We start from the raw sequence: 26533 nt of genomic DNA, 5'->3' as shown, positions 1-26533 counted from the left end.
GTGCCACCTGGCTGCCCAATTAGTATTATTATCATCATCATTAGTTCATAGATTTAGAACTGGAAGAGACCCTACAAAGCTAAAAAGTATAATTATGGGATCACAGATTTAGAGCTGGAAAAACCTCAATCCATCCGTTCTCTAATTTAACTCTCTTGTTTCAAAGATGAGGAACTGAGGACCATAATGGGTAACTGACTTTGCCCCAAGTAACAAAGATGGGATTTGAATCCAGATTCTCTAACTCCAAAGCCAGTATTCTTTCCATGTTCCCTTATCATCCCTCCTTATCATCACCACAATCTAATAAGAACAGTTCACATTTATATAATATTTCAAGGCTGACAAAGCACTTTCCCACATTAATTCTGCAAAATGGATTAAGTATTATTGTTATTATTTTAACAAATGAGAGAAGGCTGAAGCTCTTTGTCAGGACCCAGGTAAATGTATTTTCTTTGTATAGTATAGTGTCCAAACACTGCCCCTTAGCTAAAATAATGCCCTATAAATACCTTTGGATAAAGATGATAGTAATGTTAATTCTACTGTTTCTACATTTTCCCTCAAGCCCTCATGTTTAATACCATTGATGTTCTAAGGACCAAATTACTCATATGTACAGGGTCATGTTAGAGACTGTAGCATTTTTATCAAATTTAAGGAGTTGGGGGAGAGAAGAATCATGGAATGATTTGTCCATGAGCGTGTAGGCTAAATTCATCTGTCTATTCATAGTCTAAAGTCACTTTTCTGGCACATCATCTCAACTCTCCCAGAAACAGGCTCTTCAGCTTCTTTGGAACTCTGCCCTGCCTCCTCCTCCATTACAAAACAACATGAGAAATAAATGCAAAGTCCTTTCTGGAGCCCCCTAGCTTTCTGGAGCTTCCATTGAGGAAGGGGCTTAGATGGATGGATGATTTTTGATGTCATTTTCCTTCAAAGCAGGTGCTTTGGTTTGGTGTGGCAATCCTTCAAGCCACCAGCAGAGGACAGCGTCACTACTACCCCGAGGAAAGGGACTGGACAGCCCTCACCCTTGAGACAAATCACTTGATTTCTCCAAAATGGTTTCTCTATCTGTAAAACAGAGACTCCTAGTTTACCCGTCCCCCTGTCCCTGCCTGGTTCTGAGGAGCAAATACAATGATGGACAGGTGAGACTCATTAGGGCTTGAATTTATATGCAGCCTTGTAAACCATGAGCACTAAACAAATAGAATGAAGAAGGGAAGGAAAATAAACATTTATATGGTGTTTACTATGTTCTAGGTGGCTTTACACATAATACCTCCCTTGGTAGATAGGACAAGTATGATTGTCCCAGTTTTACAGATGAGGAAACAGGAAGATGACTTGGCCAAGATTGCAATTATAAGAAAATGGAATAGAATCAATGACTTCCAACTCCACGTTGAAAATCTTAAGTTTCTTCTGAGGTCAGACCTGTGGAGCTATATATATCCCACTGGGTCCTGTGAAACTTATCCTAAAATTCTTTCAAATGATAATAATAGCTGGCATTTATATACTTTTAAATTTAGCAAGGTATTTTACAAATATTATTTATTACCAAGACAACACACAGAAGCAAGAACTATTTATTATTATCATGGTAGCTAAGTGACCCAGTGGATAGAACACTGAGCCTGGAGTCAGGAAGACTCTTGAGTTCAAATCTAACCTTAGAAAAACTATCTGACCTGAATCATCTTGGATAAGACATTCTATACTCCCTCTACCTCAGTTTCCTTATCTGAAAAATGAGATAATACCTACCTGTTAGGGTTGTGATGAGATCATTGTAAAGCACTTACCATAGTGCCTGACACAATAAATAAATATAAAGAAAAGTATTATATAAATATTGGCTATTATCCAATTTTGTGGCTAAGGAAACAGCGACAGAGATTGACTTGCCAAAATCACACAACCAGTAAGTGTGGGAGTTAGAAGCTGGAAGAATTCTAAGCTCAGTCCAATTTCCCTTATATTATTCTGCTTCCCTCCTAATGAGAAAATTCATCTCATCATTAGAAATGTACTTAAGATGCCAGGTTTGCCTTCTGTCCACTGACATATCCCATGGAGTTTCACTTGTGTGGGTTCCCATGACAACACAACACCCATACGCCTATCCTAATTTCTACAGTGATATTCTCCTGGAGGGCAGAGCTGGGAGAGTTATGGAAGGTTTCTTTGATTCCATCCAGCCTTGGATCAAGTTTTTAAGAAATCCTAGGTAAGGAATTAAGAGTATGGAGGTAAAAGGTATTTAGAAAACATAAAAGAATTTTTCTTTGGCTGTAACTCAATCTGAACCATTGTGAAATATTACAGAAGGACTTGGAGGACCACAACCTGAAAGGGGGCAAAAGCCCGGGCAACACAAATCCCCTTCCTCTCTCCTAAATTCTTCACCCTTGAATCCTGCTCCTCTGGTGCCTTCCCCAACCACTGGGCAATCACCCCTCCTGCATTCTAGCAGTCAGTGATGCAGCCTATTGTAGCTTCCCAGGAAATCTAAATTAAATTATGTAACAAATTATTAGGATCCTCCACCCAGCTTAAGGAAAATAAGATAAAACAGAGAGACTGGAAATCATGAAGCTATCCTGATGGCATTAGGGATGTTTAGCCAGAAGAAGGAAAAACTTAGAGATGCCATAATGGCCAGATCTAACGTGATTGCATATGAATAAGGGAAGGGATTGAATTTGAGAGATGTGGAGGAAGAAATGGCAAGATTTTTCAATGTAGTGAATATTTGGGGTGAAGGAGATTGTGTAAAGGTTTCAAACCTGAGAGACTAGAAAGATGGTGATTCCCTTGACAGAAATGGGACTTTCTTATGGAACACGGAATATAAACTTATTTTACTTGCACTAGCAGCCAGAATCCAAAATAATGGTGATAAATTGTGACTTAAAAAATGATGAAACCCTTGACAGAAAAGGGTTCTCTTATGGAAGACGGAATAAACTTATTTTATTAAGGTAAAACCTTCTAGCATTTGGAGCTGTCCAAAATGAGTTGCTTAGACAAAGCTAGTAAATACCCCTTCTCTGGAGGCTTTCAAGCCTATAATCTACAGAGGGAATTTGTGCTTTAAAATGTAAGATTATATGATCTTGGAGGAACTGGAAATAAATAATCTAAATGAGGTTGGAAGTACCAGTGCTGCCCTTGAGGTCCACAGGTGGTGAGTTTGAATCCTGCCATTACTACCTGTGTGATCCTGTTCAAGTCTCCCTCTCAGTTGCCTCATCTGTGAAATGGGAATAACAATAGGACGTATTGCTAATCAAATGCACATAAAGTGCTTTGCAAACCTTAAAATTCAATATAAATATTAGCTGTTATTGTATATCATCATCATTATCACCTGACGCTTCCAGCCTGACTTTACGATATCTCTGATTTCCTGTGCTGTGAATCAGTCAGGGTCTGTATAGGACTTTTAGGGGCCACGAGGCGGAGAGGGACGGGGAGAGACTGCAAGGGGGAGGTATCCCATTGTAGGATTTGGGTTCCACAACTGTACACTAGATGGCACTGCTGCTCCCATTTTAAATGGCATCTGGACCAACTTCTGCATCCCGTGGGGCTGGGAGGAGAAAGGACAAGGCTTCATCCTCTCCCCGAGCCCGGGGATGCTCGGCCTCCGCCACCCGCGCGGTCACCGGGGAGTCAGAACTCCCCAACCCCTGCGCAGGGCTGAGAGGCGCATTCGGGCCGAATGTCCTGGTAACCTGAAAGCAAGGGAGGAAGGATGAGGGGGGATGAAAAAAATGAGAAAAACACCTTTTCTGGGAAGTTTCCGAAGACCAGTTTTACTAAAACATCCCTAAGAAATCACAGGTTTAGAATTTCCCTGACAGGGGCAAAGTGTTCTCGTCTGAGATCATTTATAGTATTTAATTTCCCCAAACATGCAAAGATAGTTTTCAGCATTCACCTTTGCGAAATGGTGTTCCAAAATGTTCCTTCTCTCTCCCTCCCCCTTCCCCAAGACCCAAGCAAGACTGTGTAGCTTAAACATGTAGCTTCCTCCCCCCCCCCCATTTTTCTTCCTTCCTTGCGAAGGTAAATAATGCAGCCCCCCCCAACATTGTCTTGTCACAGCCATTGATAAGGCTTCTCTCCATTTTTGCAGGTTTAGAACATAAACATTTGTTGGGATCATCAAGATTTGGAATAATTTATATTTTAAGAATATGAACACTGGCTGGATGGGGCAGTGGATAGAGCACTAGCCCTGAAGTCAGGAGGCCCTGAGTTCAAATTTGACCTCAGACACTTAACACTTCCTAGCTTTGTGACCCTGGGCCAGGCAACTTTCCCAGTTGCCTCAGGAAAACAGAATAAAAATAATATGAACACCCCCTAGGATTAATGTGACATGAAAAGTAATGCCGGTTTCATTTAGGGTTTTTTTTGGGGGGGGGATATTTATATATATGTGTACTGCTATCAATATTGCTCATGAAAAATTTGTTATGAAATTACAAAAGATCCACTCTTTGCTCTAGGATCCTCTAATATTTAAAGACTCCTAGAGAATCTGCTAAAAACTACTAGAAACAATGAACAATTTTAGCAAAGTTGCAGGAAATTATAAAAGATTTTTTTTTTTTTTTTGGAAAAAGAAAATATGCACAAAGACTGGAAACCAAAAATTATGTAATCATTATAATCAGGCTTGGGCCTAAAGAGATAAGAAAATATGCTTTCATCCCTTTTTTGTACCTATGGGGAACTATGAGTGGGGAATACTATACATACTGTCAGACATGAATGATATGCTGTTTAGTTTTACTATACTGCTTTGTAACCCCCCCCCCCTTTTTTTTTTTCTTTTTTCATTTTTTATTATAAGAAATGACTCCCTGGATAGGGAAGGTAGGAGGGATACATTCAGACATCTGCTGAAGCCATCTCAAACCAGCCCATGAGAGCTAAATGTGAAATTTTCAGTGTGAGAATTCAGAAATTGGCAAACACGACGCATTAGGACTTAGCTTATTGTTTTTGTCATCTTCTAGACTTAAAGTTTAGAATGTTGTAGATGAAATTTAACTTTTTTTTTCCCCTGGAAAACTGATTATTAAACATTTATCAGTGCAAATTTAATGTATTCTGGATAAAAGCGATAGAAAAACAAAAAGTATCAATAAAAAACTTTAAAAATATTTAACATTCTCTAGGATAATTATAGACTACCACAAGGTGTTTGGGAGAAAACTAGCACTTTCAGTATGAGGGCTTCCTTTTCAGGGCTGCTCATCTACTTTAGGTGTTCATCTTCATCCATGGCTCCAAGAAGCTGTAACATGTGCAGCAGTCACAGTCTGGTAAAAAGCCCTATTTACAAATAGGATAAATCAGGTAGAGGATGACTGATGGGGTTCAAGCCCATTAATGAGGTAGGGGGGATGTCTACACCAAGAAGTAGTTTGGGGGGAGGAGAACAATTTGTTCCAATGGCCCTGAAGGCAGCTGAAGCAAGGGCTGTGCATGTTGAGAGCTCAGTCAAACCTCAAAGATGTCAAGGCCATCTACTGCATCCTGGACTTCTTGACTTTTGTCCTGAATTTTGATGGCTCTGGAAGGGAGATTGAGGCTGACAACTTTGTGCAACTCTGCCTCACTGAAATCCAATTCACTGTTTAACCTACACCAGATTTCTTTCTGTTTTGGAAAAGAGGGAGGGAGGGAGAGAGGGAGAAAAATTTGGAACACAAGGTTTTGCAGAGGTGAATATTGAAAACTATCTTTGCATGTATTTGGAAAAATTAAATCCCATAAAAAATTAAAAAGAAATAGAATTTAAAAATCCAATTCATGTTCAAGTCAAGACATCACTCATGAAGTCAATGGTATTTTTGGAAAACAAAGGACAAACAGCAATATAGAAAACTACAAACAGGAGATGATGAACATTCAAATGGAATATCATATGAGTTCATATATATTGTTCTAATTTAATAATTAGGCTTGCAATTCTTTATGTTGAATAATAAATAATGTAGATTGTGGCCTCTGCTTTTGTCCCATGTGTACTTCAGTTAACGTAGGAGCATTAGAAGCAAGCAGCCAGTTATTCAGGTTATTTGATGAATACACTATAATAAGAATCATACTTTAGTTTCTGTAAAGGGGGAGGAGGCAGACAGGGAAACGAAAGGGGCTGTTTACAGGTTGGCCAGAAAATCCCTAATCCCTCTCTCCAACCATCCTCTGAATCTTACCTCATTTGGTAAGAAGGCTTCATGTCCTGAAGTGACTCAATCACAAAATCTCTGCTTTCTGTCCCTACATCTGCCTTCTGCTCCCTGTCCAACTCTTCCTCTTAACAGGATGTTAAGCCTGTTTTCTCTGAAAGCCCAGGAGGGCTGCATTCAGCCCAGTGACATATGGCATCCCACAAAACACATTTTCTTAAACCCTGATCACGCTGAAGAGATTCTAGGAATCAGAGTAATGAAAAGCTCAATGAGATTGGGGAATGTGCATATATTTGGGGTTGGGGGGTGGGAGGTGGAGATGAGGAAAATCCAGAGATAGTCCCAGGGATTTGTAGGTTACAGAATCACAAAACCAGATTATTGAAACTTAAAGGCTCATTTAGATAGTATATACACACACACACATACGCTATTGGGATTGGAAGAAAATTCTTCTACTCGCCTTCTACTAACCCTAACCACACACCAATGCCAGAATTCCTTCTATAATAAATCATATTTTTTGCTTTTTACAAATTAGTAAACTAAGTCCCAGAGGGAGGAGACCCAAGCCAGTCACATGAATACAATCTTATTAGAAATTGAAAAAGATCTTCATTTTCATCTAATCCAGCCTCCTACTCAATGTATAAATCTCACTACAGATCCTCCATTTAAAAAAAAAAATAGATGATGCAACTGAATGAAAGCCTGAGGGGAAATTTCAAGTCTGGTGACCCTTGGTGGGGCTGGAACACCACCAGTATTAACCTCTATTACTTGTGACAAAGGAGATAGATATCTAGGTGTGTGCTATCTTAGAAATATTACTGCAGGACTCAAAGTGCTGCCCTCTGTCATGGCTCTAATGTGATAAACATGGCAGTGTGGTTTGTGACTACATTTTTAATATTCTCTCTATATACATAATTATATATATATATATATATATATTTGTATTTATATAGTCCACCCAAAAGCTTTGCTCAGCCAGGGCCTCCTCCCTTTTCCATATCCTGCTTCATGAATTTGCATGTCATCCTTGCACAAGGTCCATACTAATCTTTTCTGTATCATTCCAATTTTAGTGTATGTGCTGCCAAAGCAAGCACCCCATTCCATATTCTGACTCCCAAGGTGGGTGTTTTTATGGCACTGATTGCCATCTATAGTTCAGTGATAGGGCTCAGTAGCTCCTTAAATATATCTTTTCAACACTTTATTTGGGGTCACCTATATTTCAATTCCCTCACTTTGGCTCTTTCTACTCCATTTGGTGCAGAGGAGAGAGCACCGGACCTGGATTCAGAAACACCTGAGTTCAAAATTGACGACTGACATCTATGTTACCTTGTCACTTAACCTCAATTTCCTCAACTCTAAAATAGGAACAGCTGGATGATACCATAGTGCAGATCACTGGGCTTAGGATCAGAAAGACTCATCTTCCTGAGTTCAAATCTGTTCTCTGACACTACTAGCTGTATGACTCTGGACAAATCATTTAATCCAATTTACTTCAGTTTCCTCATCTGTAAAATAAACTGGAGAAGGAAATGGCAGACTACTCCATGGACAAGTCACTTCATCCAATCTACCTCAGTTTTTTCATCTGTAAAATAAACTGGAGAAGGAAATGGCAGACTACTCCATGGACAAGTCACTTCATCCAATCTATCTCAGTTTCCTCATCTGTAAAATAAACTGGAGAAGGAAATGGCAGACTACACTAGTATCTTTGCCAAGATCACAAAGAGTTAGAAATAACAAAAGATGCATAATAATAATAATAGCACCTATTTCCCAGAGTTGCTGTGAGGAATCCATGAGATACTATTTGTAAAAAAGGTGTAGTCTAATGCCTGCTTCATAGTTGAAACCTTTTAAGTCTTTTTTCCTTTCCTTTCAGCTTCCCTTCCACAATTGAGCTTCATCTCTCTACAATGTTGTTCTTAACCATTTTCTGTAACATCTGTCTCAGTAAAAACATGTGTCAGGCTAACAAGGATCTTTCCAGTACTAGGACACAGATTCCATCCTGGCCTCCGTTCTAACAGTTTCTCCCCACCAGATCCAAGCACATTGACAGGGTCAAATCCAATTAAATGGAATTAAATTCAAAAGGCAAATATTAAATTCCTTCTCTATGCAGGCTCTTGGTTACATGCAAAGAAAAAAGCAAAATATTCCTTGCTGCCAAGGGGCTTACATCTATTTTGGACTTGGTGTTTCTTGTCTACTTTCATATGCCTGGGATTGCTCTGAACTCCCTCATGAAGTGTCCAGAATATCTCCCGAGAGCTAGTCCAGAATCAAGGCTCTGCAAAATGTGATTCCATGAGAGGGTCTGGGGGCTGCCAGCACCAGCCAGAGCTACTCAGCTTCAGCCTTGGTCTGTCTTGTCCAGCAGGAGCCTGAGAACCCTTGAAAGGAAATGCATTAAAGAAGTTCTTTTCTCCTTTCCTTAAGGGGAAGGACGGTACAATGTAAAGTGGTCATCTAAAGTGTCTAGGCCTCTAGAACTCTTCCAACTCTATGATCCTATAAAAATAAGGGTGAAGGGCTAGCTTTCAGTCTCAAGGAACTGTCAGGAGTTGAATGCAGGAAAATAAGGGAAGACACTAAAATTGTTTTTGTTTTTGTTGTTGTGAATTTTTCTTTTATGTTAAATCCAATATAACACTAAAATTCTTGAAAAGAATGATAGCAACATTAGGAAAGGCCTTTTTAACTTTATTAATTTATTTTTAGTTAATTTTATTATTTTTAAATTTTTTTTTCAATGATCAGGTATTTATAAATATATAGCTTTTCATTCCTACCACCCTACTATGGAAAAAACAAAAACAAAAACAAATCTTTGAGCAAAACAAATACTCATTTTTGTTCAGTTCTGTTTGACTATCTGTGACCCCATGGACCACAATGCTTGTCCATGGAGTGATTCTGTAGTGATTTGCCATTTTCTTGTCAGTAGGTTAAGGCACAAGTACTTTAAGTTGGATTTGAACTTCCCAACGTTGGGCTCATTGCTCTATCCACTGACCCACCTAGCTGCCATGTCCAAAGAAAGTCTCATTCTGCATCCTATCTCCATCACTCCTCTGTCTGAGGCAGACAGTGTATCTTCCTTATGAATCCTTCAGAATTCTGGTTGGTCACTCACAGTGTGGATCAGAGTTTTAAAATCTTCAGTTCTTCAATCTTTAATTGCCTTTTGAAGGAAATGGCTCTTGAATTCATCCTTAAAGGGAGCCAGAAATTCCAAGAGGTGATGGGTGATACAGTTTGAGAGCTTTTCAGGCTGGTGAGAAGCTCAGACAGAGGGACAACTGCTTAGGGTTATTATTCATTTTACAGAGAAGGAAGTTGCTGATGAGAGAAATGACTCTGGGTCATACAGGTAGTACCTGGCCATGGTAGGATTCAATCCAGGTCTTCTGACTCCAAGACCAAGTGCCCTTTCCACTTTACCACACCTGTAACAACAAGCCCATCCTTCTCCCGCCTTTGACCTTTCCATCCCAAGAGATGAAATGATTTTCTGAACTTTTTTCTTGGCTCGTCCTTAAGACTTCAATGTTCTGTCTTTATAATTATGTGTACTGGTAAAACTTGTACCAGTAGACGGCCTTTGGACGCCACCAGTCCTGCCTGCCATTTTTATTTCAGTCTCTTGCCCTTAGTCCTGGCCCTTTTTTCTGAGTGGGGGGCTCCTTCAGGGGGGTCCACATACCACCTGGACAGCTGGAGGGAAGAGGGCAAAGAACAGGGCATGGCTGAGAGAGTTCCACCTGCTCAGCCCAGGTCATATATACCTGATCACTCCAACAACAGAGCCCATCTTGAGGGTGGTTGTCTCTGTGACAAGAGGTCAGGCTGATCTCACTATGAAAATCAACTGGATCTCCCTGGCTCCAGGACGGAACAGACAGGCTGATTTCACCATTACTTCCTCCCACTAACTGGTGGCCTGAATTCTTCTCCTAATCCACAAGATTTTAACCTTCTTTGTGTATCATGGACTCATTTGTTAGTTTGGTGCAATTAATAGATCCTTTTTCAGAATAATGATGTAGGAAATGGTAATTTTTTGGGAGAGATTAATGAAAATAAAGATGCATTTTCCACCATCCAGAGTCACAGACTCCTCAAAATCTATCCATGGATCCAGTTTGAGAACTTTCATTCTTTTTTTAAAAGTTTTTTAATTTTCAAAAGATATGCATGGATAATTTTTCAACATTAATCCTTACCAAACCCCCTGTTCTAATTTTCCTCCACACTCTCCCCTAGATAGCAAGTAATCTAATATATGTTAAGTATGGTAAAAAATATGTTAATTCCAATATATGCATATACATTTATACAATTTATTTATACAATTCTTTTGCTGCACAAGAAAAATCAAATCAAAAAGGAAAAAAATGAGAAAGAAAATAAAATGTAAGTGAACAACAACAAAAAGAGTGAGAATGTTATGTTGTGATCCACAGCCAGTCCCCACAGTCCTCTCTCTGGGTGTAAATGGTTCTCTTCATCACAAAACCATTGGAACTGGTCTAAATCACCTCATTGTTAAAGAGAGCCACGTCCATCAGAATTGATCATCCCATAATCTATCTCGTTGTTGCTTTGTACAATGACCTCCTGGTTCTGTTAACTTCATTTAGCATCAGTTCATGTAAGTCTCTCTAGGCCTCTCTGAAATCACCTTGATAATTGTTTCTTATAGAACAATAATATTCCATAACATTTATATACTGCAATTTATTCAACCATTCCCCAATTGATGGGCATCCAATCAGTTTCCAGTTCCTTGCCATTACAAAAAGGGCTGCCACAAATGTTTTTGCACATGTGGGTCTTTTCCCCTTTTTTATGATCTCTTTGGACTTTGGGTAGAAAAACAGAAGAAACACTGCTGGACCAAAGGATATGCATAGTTTTATAACCCTTTGGTTATAGGAGAACTTTTATTTTTATAAAATTAGAAATGCTTCTAATTTAGAAATACAGAAAAAGAATTCTCAAGAGAAAGAGGAAAAAGGAGAAAGGAAGGACTGTTATTTGTGTCTAATGCCCCAATCTGGAACAATTTAAGCAAAGAGGGGGAGGGAAGGATAAACAGTTGTGTAAATATCAGATAATCCAGAGGCTGAGATTAACCAGAGAAGTCACTAATTCCCCTGCACTGCCCAGAGGAATTTTGATATCCAGCTCACTCACGTTATCTCCTATGAAAATCACATCAAACTGTATGTTGTAATTCCCCAGCTGCCAGTTTCTTCAGTCCCCAAACTGCCTTTTATTATTTTTTGAGGGGGGTAAATATTCTGTATAGACTTTAATGTATTAAGTAAATTAAATAAATCTTATTCCATCTCCCTCTCCCACAGAATGAAAGCTTCTTGAGGACAGGGAGTGTTTCAGTTTTGTTTTGTTTTTCCAATCCCTAGCATAATGCCTGACACATAGTAAGTACTTCATAAATTTGTTTTTCAATTATATTTTTATTTCATTAATGTTAGTTATCATTAATACTAGTACTACTTATCCCTTGGCACTGTGGCAGTGGCCATAAGGTCCCCAATCTAGAGAAGTTCCTTCTCTGAAGGGCAGCCTCAGTGCTACCACAAAACAAGTCCAAAACTGAGATTATTGGACCTACATTCATATTTTGACTCGACCACTTGCTAGCTACACCTTTGGCTAAATCACTTCTGAGCTTCAGTATCTGTATCCTGAAAATGGGAATGTAAACTATTATTATCTCCCTCAAAACCAGCTCTCCCTTCCCCTTCTCCTATTTCTGTCACTCATTCTCCAGTCTTCTTGATTCCCAAACTTCAGATTCCTAGATTCCTTCCTTTCCTCGAGTTTGTCAAATTCTGCTTGTTTTTCCTTGCCTAATGTATTTCCATTTTCATTCCAGCTGTTCAGGTCTTGTTACTTGGTGGACAGATTACTACAATAATCTCTTCTCTGTTTTTAATTTCTCCTCTCCTCCAATTCATACCACATATTGCCACTAAATTAATCTTAGAACAGCTTCTTAAACCCATCATACTCCCTTGTCCTTCATTCAAATACCTGTTGTTAGTGCTCCCTTTCTAAAGAGTAGAGTCTATATTCCTTAACCTGGAACCCAAGGCTCTCTATGATCTCTCCTATTCATCTCTCTCAATCAGTCCACGAATGAGAAATTAATTATTGCTTATCCCAGGGCCTGAGTTTACAAGTACAAAGAATGAAATAATCTCTACTTGCAATGAGTTTGTATTCTAATGGTGGAAACGAGAAGTACATTTATAAGTGTCTGCACCACAAATATAAAGTTATCACATCCAAATATCAAAGTAGTTATATTTAAGGTATTTTAGGTAGGAAGGAATTCATAGCTGGGAAAATCATAAAAGGCTGTACACAGAAGATAGTACTTGAGCTTAAAGGGATAGATTTATTTATTTATTTTTAGTTTTTAGAAGAGATTTTTATTATTTTATTTAATTTATTTTTTATTACAGCTTTTTATTTTCAAAACAGATGCATAGATAGTTTTTTAATATTGGCCCTTGCAAAACTTTTGTTTTCCAAATTTTTCCCTCCTTTCTCCTACCCTCTTCCCTATATGGTAAGTAATCCAATATGTTAAACATGTTAAATTACATGTTAAACCCAATATATGTATACATATTTATGCAATTATCGTGCTGCGCAAGAAAAAAGATTTAGATTTCATAAGCAGCAGTGAAGAGAGAATGCATTTTAGACTAGTAGGATGGCCAGTGCAGAATGGGAGATAGAGTTTTGTGTGAGGAACAGAAAGGAGGACAATTTGGCTAGACTGTGGAGTTTCGAAGGAGAAATAATGTCCAATTAGATAGATGGAATCCAGGTTATGAACAGTTTTGAAAGTTAAATAGAGGTAGAATTATGTTTTATCCTAGAGTCAAAAGGAAACCAATGGAGTTGAATGAATAGGGGCATCACATGATCAGATGTGTGTTTAAGGAAAATTGATTAATTGATCTCACACTATTTCTCTATATAACGTCTTTCAACTGATCAGACGAGTCCACTTAGATACAGAACACATCAAAATGTTTCTGTCTCAGATTTGCTCATATTTTTGTCACTATCTGAAATGTCAAAGAGGACTAGTATTTCTTACAATGGGAACAGGAGTTCTGTGAGAAAATTTTGATACACTTAATATTTCTCTAAGTGAGCAGTCCTTAAGTGTTTTTGATCTTAGGATGTCTTCGTACTACTAAAAATTATTTAGGACTCCAAAGAGCTTTTGCTTATGTGGGTTATGTCTATTGCTTTTTACCATATTAGAAATGAAAATCAATCAATTTTTAAACTATCATTTATTAATTCATTAAAAATAACAATGAGAAATCTATTACACATAACATATTTTCTTAAAAATAATCATTTTCCAAAATAAAAAAATACTGAAAGTGTACTGTTTTAACATATCTTTGCAGATCTTTTTAAAATGTCTGCCTTAATAAAAGACAGTTGAGTTCTTACATCTGCTTTTATGTTCATTCTCTTGTGATATATTGTTTAGGTTGACATGAACAGGATAAATAGGGAATAATTAATAGAGGGAAGATACTAGAATTAAAAGAGGTTAGGAAAGGTTTTCTACATAGAAGATGAAATTTTAGTTGGGAGTTGAAGGAAGCCAGGAAAGCCAGTAGAGTCAAGGTGAGAGAATATTTTATGTATGTGGGGACAAGGGCCGGGAGCTGTGAGATGGAGTATCTTTTTTAGTTGTTGTGGTTTATCCTTTGTTCTTAAGAGGACCATAACAGGCAAATGAGGGCTGTGCAAGGTTACCTGTTTCACTTTCTCCTGTGGAGTCATCAGGCTCCAGTGGCCAGGTGTAGATCAGGACAACTGGAGATGGCCTTTTTAAGCTAAAATCTTTAACAAGTCTTAGTATGACTTGAGGACCATGCCTTAAACAGAAATCACTCTGGCTCTCACTGATTGATCAACAATAGGTCCCAAGCCAAGCCCCACTTGGGTATCATTTGGGCCCTGATCTGCTCAGAGTGAACATAAATAGGAATTGTTTCTGTTTTGGCCAGAAACCGTAAGGATCTTCCCCTTCCAGACTGATTTTTTTTTCCTCAAGTACATAAAAGAGCAATAGATATAACCCACATTCTCTGCGTCATTTCTTACCTAGCCTTAAGTACTGATCGGATCTTTTTTGGTAGAATGGCAAGGAAGCAATTGTCACTGGATTATGTAGGACATGACTGAATGTACTTCTAACTCTTTGCAACCCAAAGGCTCCAGCCCACGGATCAATAGTGGGCCATTTCTGTTCGACTCCACCCTATCTTTCCAGCATTATCTCCTACCACTCCTTTGTAGTTTATATTTCAATTAAACTGGATTACACTCTATCTCCATAGAATAGAATCTGCAACATTTATATTTCAATCTAACTGGATTACACTCTATCTCCATAGAATGATAGATATAAGATCGGAAGAGACCTCAGAGTCTGTTCTATTCCCTTCATTTTATAGAAAAAGAAACTGAGGTTCAGAGATTTAGTGACTTGCCCAAAATCTCTTGTGTAGTAAACATCAGAGACAGAAATTGAATCCTTTCCATTGCACCACACAGCCTCCCTAGCATCAGACCTTTGCTTCTGCTATCCACCCTTATGCTTGGGATAGGACCCTTCTCACCACTGACCCAGGTCCATCCAAAAACCTCCCTTAAAATGCTGCCCTGAAGCCCTCAGAGATCTCCGCCCACTTATCCGGGCCAAAGTGATTTCTCTTTCTTTTCTCATAGCAACTTCTTGTCAGATTCTGCCTTATACTCTATTCATTTGTGCACATGCTGTATCCTCTCCCACTAGATGTAAACAACCTGAGGGCAGGCATGAAATCTTTGTTCTTTCGGAACAGGAATTCTGGTGGTGTCTTTGTAACCCCATCGCCTGATTTAGCAGTCTTGCACTAGGTAAATGTTTAATCAAAGTATGTCAAAGCTACTTGAATTGAATTGGCAAAGAATCAATATATTCTGTGGTTGCTACTGCTGCTGACACCTGAGCTGAGAACACCACAGAACAGCACGTCACCAAGAACATATGGGGCAAGCAGAGTGCTGAGGAAGTTATCGGTGTCTGAGGGTATCTATCTGTCAGTAAGGATTTATTGAGGGGTAAGTGCAGTGGATAGAGCACCAGCCCTAACGTCAGAAAGACCTGAGTTCTAATTTGATCTAAGACATTTAAAACTTCCTAGCTGTGTGACCTTGGGCAAGTCACTAAATCCCAATTGCCTCAGGGAAAAAAGAAAAGAAAAGAAAAAAAAATTATTCCTACTATGTGCTTGGTATTGTCTAAGCTCTGGAAATACAAAGAAGTATACTAAAGGAGTTTAATTCTCCTTTCTATACTTCTAATTCAAAAAGCAGGCACCAGTGAAGCTGGTCTCCTGACCATTACACAAATGAGACTCTCCATCTCTTTATTTTGGGCACTTTCTCAGGCTCTCTCATACCCTGGAAACCTTTCCCTCCTCAGCTCCAATTACTGAACTCATCAGCTTCCCTTTATTTTTTATTTTATTTTGCTGAAGCAATTGGGGTCACATAGCTAGTCAGTATTAAGTGTCTGAGATCAGATTTGAACTCAGATCCTCCTGACTTCAGGGCCGGTGCTCTATCCACTGTGCCATCTAAATGTCTCCCTGCTTTTTTATTATTATTTTTTAAATCAACTAGGATTAAGAGACTTGCTAAGGGTCACACAGCCAGTGAGAGTCTGAGGTCACATTTGAACTCAGGTTCTCCTGACTTGAGGGCCAGTGCTCTATCCACTGTGCCATCTACTTGTATCCCTACTCCATCCAGTTTCCTTTAAATCCCATTTGAAATCCCATTTTTACTGGAAGCCTTCCCCAAACCTTCTTCATTCTAGTGCCTTCTAGTAGCACAGATCTTGGCATATAGTAGGTGCTTAATAAATGCTTATTGACTGACTGAAAAAGGTAGCTCTATTTGCAGATCATCCAATATAACATCAAAGTTAATTCTCTAATAAAAGTATTTTGATGATGAGGAAAAATAGAAAAAATAAAAGACCTGGGAGCTTACCATTTTCCTAGTCTTTTCCCCCTCTACTCTCCGCCCCCCCCTCCACTTTCTCAGACATTTATGTTACCACACATAATGACAAAGCTCTTGAGACAGCTCAGTACAATGGGTGGAACATTAGATTTGAAGTCAGGATTTGAATTCTGGATCTTGCTACATGCATGATCGTGGTGGAATTGCTTAATTTCTCTGGACTTCAGTTTCCTTCTCTGTAAAAACTTCCAAATTCTCAATCTATCGTAGAGAGCTAGTTCCTTGGCACACTGGAGGAAGGGATTTCTAGGGCGCTTCAGGGGTTAATCTTTCAAATCCCCCCTGCCCTTGGATTCATAGGATTTAAGAGCCCATTTTCCAAAGGATTGTCCAAATCCTTCTTCCATCTCTCCACATCTCCTTGAAGAAGTCATCCAAAAGTGAGAGGGAGAAGCTCTTTCTCTTAGTTAAGTCTCCTCCCTTTCCCTTTCTTTGTTGAGTAAAAATTAACAGAAAACTTTCCCCAGGAGAGAAGCTGATGGCTGGATTAGTCCAGATCCACAATGGTGAAGTCTCTAAAATGGGCAAAGGTCAGGATGAACAAATCTGTGCTCTATCAGCCAGCATTTATATTCTTGAGAAGATGATCAGATTAACACGAAGGTCAAGGTCAGCCTTGAAGGAGAAAGGAGGGACAAAGTGGCAGGTGAGGGTCTTGATTAGTGGTTTGGCTTTGTTTTTTAATTAGTTGTGATTTTGTTGATAAAGGGAATAATGAGAGAATTCCTACCAATGCAGCTCTGAGATTTATAGTCTTAGAAAACGCTTGGGGCTACTGAAAGGGTCATTTAGTCAATGTATCTCCTATATAGGACCTTAATCCATATTTTCCTGACTTCCAGCTAGTTCTCTTTTTTTTCAAGGTGGAAATGATAGTTCATAGAGTAATTTTTTCCCCTGAGTTAATTGGGGTCAAGTGACTTGCTCAGGGTCACAAGTGTTAAGTGTCTGATGTCAGATTTGAACTCAGGTCCTCCTGACTTCAGGGCTGATGCTCACGGAATAATTTTTTTTAATACTTTATTCAAATATATTCCAAATGAATTCTTATAATTGTCAAAATTTTATTTTCTCTGCTCTTCCACCTCCTCCACCATGGAAAATGAAAAACAAAACTCTCATTGGAAGTTGTTGTTTAGTCTTTTAAGTCATATCTGACTCTTCAAGATCCCATTTGAGGTTTTCTTGACAGATACTGGAGCAATTTGCCATTTCCTTCTCCAGTTGAAACAAATATGCAAAAGCATAGCAAAATTTTGCACTAAACAAGTCCAAAAATATATCTGTCATTCTGCATCTTGAATCCAAATTTCCTCTGTCAGGAAGTAGATAGCATGAATCATCTAGAATTATACTTGGCCATTTCGTTGATTTGAGCTCTTTAGTCTTTCAAAGTAGTTTATTTTTAAAACATTGTTATTGTCTAAATTGTTCTCTTGCTGCTATTCTCTTCACTCTGCATAATTTCATAGAAGTCTTCCCAGGTTTCTCTGAAATGACCTTCTTCATTTGTTGTAGCAAAAAAGAATCCACCATACTTCCATATCATCATTTATTCAGCCATTCAACCCATTTGATCAGCATCTCCTTATTTTTTATTATTACATTATATTAATTTATGTTATGTTATATTATATTATATGGCACTACAAAAAGACCAGCTCTCTGTCCACTCAACCCCACTGCCTCTAGACAGGAAAAGAGTGAGAGCCCTTACTGCTAATCCAATTTTTCAAATGAGATACAAAGAGGTTAACTGTCTTTCTCAGGGTCACCTAGCTCAAAAGTACCAGAAGATAGAGCCCTGGTCTTCTGACACCCTTGGTCTATCCCACCTTGCTTGGGGTCATGTAATAGGAATTCAATAAACGTTTATTGATTTCCCATCCTTTATAATGAGATACAGCCAGTACAATAGCTCGGTCTAATCTACACCGGAGTTGTGGGCTGTGTTTATTTAGTTGGTGACAGAGAGAGCCTTAGCAGGGAGATGATCCCAGCTAATGAGGTTGCCTGAGGGATGCTCCTACTGCCTGTTTACCTGCTTAGACTAGACCCCTAGGGATGGGGGAGGGCTCTCTTGTTGCTTACTGAGCAATTCAATTCAGAATGACCTTTCCTCAGACTTACCTAAGAATTATTTGACTCCTACACACACTCTGGCCCCAGGTGTCCTGGTGATAAGAATGAGAATTAAACTATATATATTACAGACCCTGGCCACCCTTCCTTGTCCCCGTGGGGAGAGAATATGTGTAGGAGGAGATGATGGAGCTGAGATCTAAGTAGTTTAGAAATGGGCTGTGGTAAGGTTTGGGAGGAGTTAACAAAGTTTCCTGCCGTGGAATGAAATCCCAGCCTGAACAGCCTTTGGTTCCAGGAGACCTTCAGGGTAGCCTTTAGAATAAGGATTCTTTTGGAACAAGAAAGGCTTTGAGTAAATGGAAGATGGATTGAATTATCTCAATATTCCCTGTTCTCAAATGTTCCTAGGACCCCGTGTCTGGATTTCTCCTATCTATCATTTGTATTATATCTATCGGTGCACATTCATGATCTTATCCCTATTCCTGATATATTAGAGAGTCCTGGAATCTACCAGCACAACTAGTCAGGATAGCCACAGCTTTTTCCAAAATAGAAGCAGGGTTGTGATAATAGCCAAAAGCAAAATTTTTATTCTAGGGAAAGTGATCAGATTAATGTGAAGGTCAAGGTCAGCCTTGAAGGAGAAAGGAGGGACAAAGTGGCAGGTGAGGGTCTTGATGATGGTCAAACCCTAAGAGTCCAGGAACTGGAGAGGAGCATGATTGATAGCCAAACTGGCATAATGAAAAGGGAATATATTTATGAGGATTTGACTTAATCTCTTGGGGTTTTTTTTTTGTTTTGTTTTGTTTTTTTGGTCAATAAGAGGGGTGGGGAGAGAAAGTGTGAATAATTATCTACCCAAGGGGGATTTTAATTGGCTGAATGACAGGCCCCAGGAAGGTTAATTAGTGGTTTGATATGAATCTGAAAAGAGACCTCTAGATTCTTTTTTAAAATAATATTTTCCCCATTACATGAAAAACCATTTTTAATATATTTTTAAAATTTTGAGTTCCAAATTCTCTGCTTCCCATACATTTCTCTCCACTCCCTAAGACAAAAAAGCAATTTGATATAAGCTATACATGTGCAGCCTTGCAAAATATATTTCTATATTAGTCATGTTGTGAAAGAAAACAGACAAATACACACATATGCAAAAAAATTAAAAAACAGTATTCTTCGATCTACATTCAGACTCCATCAACTCTTTCTCCTGAGGGGGATAGTATTTTTTCATTGTATTGTTATGTCCAACTCTTCATGATTCCTTTTGGGATTTTCTTGGCAAAGACATTGGAGTGGTTTGCTACTTTACAGATAAGGAAGCTGAGACAAACAGGGTTAAATGCCTTTCTTGGGGATCACACAGCTGGTAAGTGTCTGAGTTCAGATTTAAATTCAGAAAGATGAGTATTCCTGATTCCAATCCTAGCACTCATCCACTGTTTCACCTATTTTCTTTTCATAAATCCTTCGGAATTGTGTGGGATCATATTATTGCTGAGAATAAATAAAATCATTCACAGCTGACCATTAGACTCTATTGCTGTTACTGCGTACAATGTTTTCCTGGTTCTACTTACTTCCCTTTGATTCAGTTTGTGTAAATCTTTCCAAGTTTTTCTGAAAACATCCTGAGCAACATATTCTTAAGGTCATAAAATCATATATTAGAGCTAGAAGGGACTTCAGGGGACATCAAATTTAGCCAACTCATTTTATAGATGAGGAAACTAAAACTGAGACAAATTAAGTCACACAGCTAGTCTGAGGCAAAATTTAAACTCAAAGGTTCTTTACTCCAAGACCAGGGCTCTGTCACTGTGCTGCCCAAGTCCTCCGAAACTCATTTATATGTCGTGTCATAAAGTATCCAGGAGATACAAATCTGGAAGGGGTCATTAATATATCAGATAATATCAGAATTAAAAATGATGTTCACAAGCTGTAATGGTGGGCTGAATGTAATCATGGAAAATTTTAAAGCAATAACCATAAAGTCAAGTACTTATGCTCAAAATAACAAATCTACTAGTACAAGAAGGAGGAAAACATGACTTGCTAATCATTCATGTAAAAGAAGGTTTTCAGGTTCTTAGTTGGCTATGAGTCAGACATGTTTTCAGTGTTATGTGGCAGCTAGAGACAGATAGACAGACAGAGACCCAGAGAAAAATAGAGAGAGGAAAAAGAAAGAGGAAGAAGAAAAGGGAAAAGAAATGAAGGGGAGAGAGAAGAAAGAAAAAGAGAATAAAAAGGGTGAAGGAAGAGGGGGAGGGAGGAAGGAGAAAAGAGAGAGAAAGAAGAACAAGAAGAAGAAAAAAAACAAGAAGGAGGAAGAGAAGGAGGAGAGAGTGAATGAGTTTTTAGGTTACTGGTAATTTTCTTTCTTTTTCTTCCTCCATGTCTAGATTGAGAGATTGATGGCAGCTTAAAACCATGAACCCCTTGGGAAATGCAAAAGATACAGCCCCAATTTGTGGTGGAGCTGGTTGCTAATGGAACTGACATTCTTGGGTGACTTGAATAGTCCCACTTGAAAACTTAAATAAGGGTATAAATTGGGGGAATATGAAGCTAGCATAGGAATTATTTATCTGGTTGGGAGAGAGAGATCCCCTAACCATATACAAACTTTTGTGGATTTCATCATGGATCATAGGAGATTTGAAAAGGATCCTTAGACGTCATCTAGAACTCCTTTTACAGCTGAGGAAACCCAAACTCAAAGAAATCAAGTTCTGCCCTGATCTTGAAGTCTATGATGAGTATTTTCATGTGGCTGGATTGGGATAAGAAAAAAGGTTCAAGAGAAGAACTTTAACTCTCCTTAGAAATGACACTAGGACTCTCTTACAGATTAAGTTGCAGTAAAATGGACTCCCTGATCTTAAATTCTGTTGTTAGGATTGTTAACTCTGCTGTGAAGAGCTGTAACTCAAACTAGAAAGGAGAATTCTGGGACACATAGAGTGATGAGCTTCCTACTGATTACCAATGGGTACCTACAAGTTGAGACCAGTGAATGTCTGCCCACAGGAAAATTCAGTAAGATACCATGAGAGAATACTGGAGGAGGATGCTGTTTGAACTAGGCTGCAGCTGCGGTTCTTAGGGATAAGAGAGTGGCAAGATGATACAAAAGACCCTAATATAAAAAAAAGAAATCCTGCTGGGACAATGGCATTGGAGAAAACTGAATTTGGGACTTTGGAGTACTATGTGGGACTAGGGGGTATTATAATCCCCTTTGGAGATGAATGTTCTTTGAATAAATTTTTCCCTACAAATAAAACTTCACTTTGTTATTTCATAGATCAAGTGATTCCAAATCCAAAGACTTGCTGCTTATATACCTATTTTGTTAACATGTTTGCCAACAGCTTTTTGTTAACTATATCATTCAAGGAACATCAAGCAAATACCTACTCTGTATAGAACAGTAAGTTAGGTTAATGGAGATAACAAAGTTTATATTAAGATTAGCTCCATCCCTTCAATGAGTCTTCAGTCTGGAAAGGGCATGAGACATAAATATATAACTATAACACACAAACAAAGATTACTATAAAATACAGTATTATTTGATAAGGGCATTGCTCAAGAAGCGGTGTGGAGTAGTGGATAGGAAACTGACCTTGAAATCTAGAAACTTCAGTTCAAATGCTTCTTCTGACACATACTGATTAAAAACAGTGGACAAGTAACTTCCCCTTTCAGTTTTCTAGGTAAAGTCTCTAAGATTATAAATTGCAGAGAAGATACTTCTTTTCATTGGTAGAGACCATTCCTTCAAATGGGAATTCTTTTTATCAATCAAATCTTAAGTTCATAAATTCAATCCCTGTCCTAAAGGACATTACTTACTTTGATATTTCCATTGCTGTGTGAGCCCATTAATTTGAGATATTATGCAGATGGAAACCCATCTCTGCCTGTCTGTTCTGTCTGATTCCTATATATTTTTCCCATGAATCCATAAAAATTGGGAGGGGTCTCCCCCAATCCAGGTTGCCCTTCATTATGTTTTCCTGACATTGTATGGATGCCAGTCAAGGATGGAGACTAATTTTGTTTTGCCACTTTAGCGATCCATCAATTTTAGCAGTCACACATCTCTCTAGTGGCTTCCTTTATCCATTTCTTCTCTATCTATCACAGTCTGGACGATAGTTATTTGTTACTTCCTTTGTGTTGGATAGGACAAACTTTTGAGCAATTATCCTTCTCATTTAGAAGGCTCTGTGACATTCCAGGGCTTGATGCAATTAGCACAATGTCATCTGAAAACAGAAACATCTGGAGTATAAGTGCATTAGTGAATTGCAAATAATGTACTTGCAGAAGGAAGTCAGAAATAAGTCTTCTGAAATATTGTACTAAAAGGAGGAGGGAGGGGGTTGTGAGGTTTATGAAATGCTCCATTCAAATAGCATATTTTAAATGACTTGCAATCATCAAAATGGAAGATAAACATGAGATATTATAATTGTATTCCAGGTAAGATAAAAGGAAGAGAAGGTTCTACAAGAGAATGGGGATGGCAGTAAATGTTAGTTTGAAAAAAGTAGATAGAATGATTAAAGTCCAGGAATTTTCCATTAGGCAGTAAGTGTGAAAAGCACGGATGATTTTGCTATATAATGAAAACTCATAGATGATAGTATACTTATAAAATTTGCAGATGACAGGAAAGGGAAAGATAAATATTGTTCCATATGGTCTTGCTTCTTGTTGGAATTGTATAGGGGGCCGAAAGACAAGGTCTATGACTCAATTAACCCCCTTGTATCCTTGAACAAGCAGGAAGAGAAAATGGTGAAATCTTGGAGCAGATGGAGTTCAGAATCTGGAACTAGGTGAACCAGACTATTGACTGGTATTCTGAAAGCACTGGACACTTGGACTCTGGAAGACCTCATTGCCACAAATCACCTTATTCTGCCTTGTGTGGAGGTTGGGAGGGCTGCATCAACCTGAGCTGAATGTTTACTGAGTCTCTTTTCTATGCTATGACTAAATAAACCTCCTTTTGTCAACAGTTAGATGACCTGTAGATAATCTCATTTTGTTCTTATTCTGGCCCTGCAGTCTCTTAAATTTGAAATGAAACCTTGTGGCAAGAACCCTTTTAGTAGTATTTGGAGAGCCTTTCAATAGTTGTTTGTACTCCATTCTCAAAGAGTACCATGACATCTGGGAGATGATGCTGTGACATGCAAGTGAATCGGATTTCAGTGAGGAAGGGCTGGGCAAGGTTACCTGCTTCATCTGGAGCCATCCATCTGGGTCCAGTGGCAGATATACATCAGTATGACTGGAGATGGCTCCGGTTGCAGTGGGAGACTTTGGCCTTTTTAAGTTAAGATCTTTAACAGGTCTTAGTTTGACTAGGGCAGCCACTCATTCAGTGATTAAGCTAGGTTAAAAAAAAGATATTTGGAGAGCCTTTTCAATAAGAAGTGAAGGGAGAGGGAGGTGAATCGTAATACAACCGAATAATTAGTATAACGTAATAATATATAAAAGTATATTTGCATATAATATATATAATATGTAATATAATATATAATGTTTATTATTTATACATATAAACATATATAAAATATAATATAATAAAGCATCTGAATCTAGTTCTCCACTATTCCTTTTCCACTATAAAAGTCATGTCAGTTTCCACAGAAAAATAGATCCCTGTGCTATATATCAGCTTAGAAAACTACAAATTAATATTATGGGTGATGTATTATATTTTTGGGGTTTTTTGTTAACATTTCCCAATTACATTTTAATCTGGCTCAGGGTTACTCAGGAATTTTGTGGAATAGCTTGCAGATTTCAAGACACAAATTGGGACACTTTTAAGCTAGAAAATGCACAGGACTGAATTCTGATTGGGAAACTCAAAAATAGATCGTGTTGTTCAGTCATTTCAGTCATGTCTGACTCTTTATGATCCCATTTGGGATTTTCTTGGCAAAGCTTGGAAAAAGTGGTATAAAACCTTACTAAAGAAAATAATTCCTTGAAAATTAGAATTATCTAAATGGAAGCTAATAACTCCATGAAACATCAATAAAACAGTTAAAATTCTGAAAAATGGAGGGGGAAAAGTGAAATATCTCACAAGAAAAACAACTGACCTGGAAAACAGATCAAAGAGAGATTATTTAAGAACCAATGGACTGTCTGAAAGCTGTGAACAAGACAAAAAGAGTCTAGTAATTGTAATCTAAAAAGAAAACTACCCAGTTATAGGTAGATAGATAGATGGATAGATAAATATAGATATATACACCCACATATAGATATGTGTATATCCATATTTATATATGTGTGTGTATGTATGGGTCTTGATATTGATATATACACATATATTATATATATATATAGACACACATTTGCATATATCTATATAACGATGTATGTACTTACACAAACCCTTATCATTTCCCATTTGGGCATTGTTTTCTCCTTCAGTCTCTGTGACTTCATTCTTTGTCAATTATATATACATATGAGATATCAAAAATATAATAAATATATTTTATTTATATTAGATATAGATAATAGATAAATATCTATATAGTAGAGATATGAAATGTAACTATATATTATATACCTTTATGAAAATCTTTTTCATTCATATTATTACTATACATGACTCAATGGACCTCATAGAATTAATTACTTGTGTGACATTGGGCAGATTATTTAATCTCCCTGAGCATCAGTTCCTTCATCTAGCAAATGAGGGAAGTAGACTAAATAGTCTTTGTGGCCCTTTCCAACTTGAAGTTTTTGAGCCTGAGAGCTTAAAACTCTTTTTCTTGGCTCTCTTTTTTTTGATGTTCAGTGGACTCTGGGTAAATATGTGGTGAATTAGAAAGAAGAGCTTTAGTTTTTGCTTCTCTTTAGTTAAAAATTGCATGTGATCTCAGGTTGCACTAGGAGAAACATCATGTCCAGAACAAAGTGATGGTGACTACACTTGATTCCAAGGGAGATAGAACTACAGCTGGAAAGGTCCTCAAAAAGCATCTAGTTCACCTCCTTCACTTTATAGGTGAGAAAATTGCTCTGTCCTGGTCAGACCAGACCTGGAGACTCATGTTCTATTTTGGCCAAACAATTTTAGGAAAAGCACAGATAAGTAGAAAACTAATTAAGAAGGTGAAGGACTTTAAGTCCATGCCCTAGGAGGATAGTCTAAAGGAATTGGGGATATTTAGTTTGGAGAAATGAAACTTAGGAGAGACATGACAATTGTCTTCAAATATTTAAAGAGTCATCATATGGAAAACACATGACAATCTGTCCTGTTTTGTCCTAGGAAAGCAGATTAGGAACAATGGGGAGAAGGTATAAACAGGCAGATTTAATCTTGAGGCAAAGAAAAACTTCCCAACAATTAGAGGTCATCCACATAGTTCTGGGGATTTGTCACAACTCCCACTTGCACAAGTCAGTCAGATCTTCAGAGTAAAACCATATCTCCCTTTAAGGGTCAAGGGATACATTTCCTTTCAAGGGCCTAAGGATAACCCAGAAAGTTGATGATTCTCTCATGCTTTCAACTCAAGCCCCAATGCCAGTGTGTTCTTCCTAATATGAAATGCTAATTATCTCTTCATTATGATCTGACCATTTAATATCTCCTCAACCTATTCATATAGTTAGTATTCTAGTGTCATTTAACCAATTAAATGTAACCAATTAAAATTAATTAGCCACAGAGAATATACAGAAATCAGTATAAAATATCCCTCTTCTCTATCCCCTCCTTCAACATACTTTCCCCTACCCCAGGACTTCTTAAACTTTTTGTACTCACAACCTCCTTTTCACCAGAGTAATTTTTACATGACCCGAGATTTATAAGTATATAAAATAGTACATAAATCAAAAATTTGCTGAAAATAAATCATAAGGAAAATTTATTTATTTATTTTTGCTGAGGCAATTGGGGTTAAGTCACTTGTCCAGGGTCATACAGCAAGGAAGTGTTAAGTGTCTGGGGTCACATTTGAACT

The 26533-nt window shown here is 38.0% G+C and overlaps 1 non-coding gene across 1 annotated transcript; it reads right to left on the bottom strand.

Annotated features, from left to right (window-relative positions):
- Positions 1-7235: 7235 nt before the first annotated feature.
- On the bottom strand, positions 7236-7342 carry LOC111720431. Its single transcript, XR_002770114.1, has one exon. It is a non-coding gene; the product is annotated as a U6 spliceosomal RNA (small nuclear RNA).
- Positions 7343-26533: the final 19191 nt, after the last annotated feature.

Source organism: Sarcophilus harrisii, chromosome 4 (assembly GCF_902635505.1).
Source record: "Sarcophilus harrisii chromosome 4, mSarHar1.11, whole genome shotgun sequence".
NCBI classification, from domain to species: domain Eukaryota; kingdom Metazoa; phylum Chordata; class Mammalia; order Dasyuromorphia; family Dasyuridae; genus Sarcophilus; species Sarcophilus harrisii.
The sequence above is the reverse complement of the archived record's forward strand: the minus strand, read 5'-3'. Positions and strand labels throughout refer to the sequence as shown.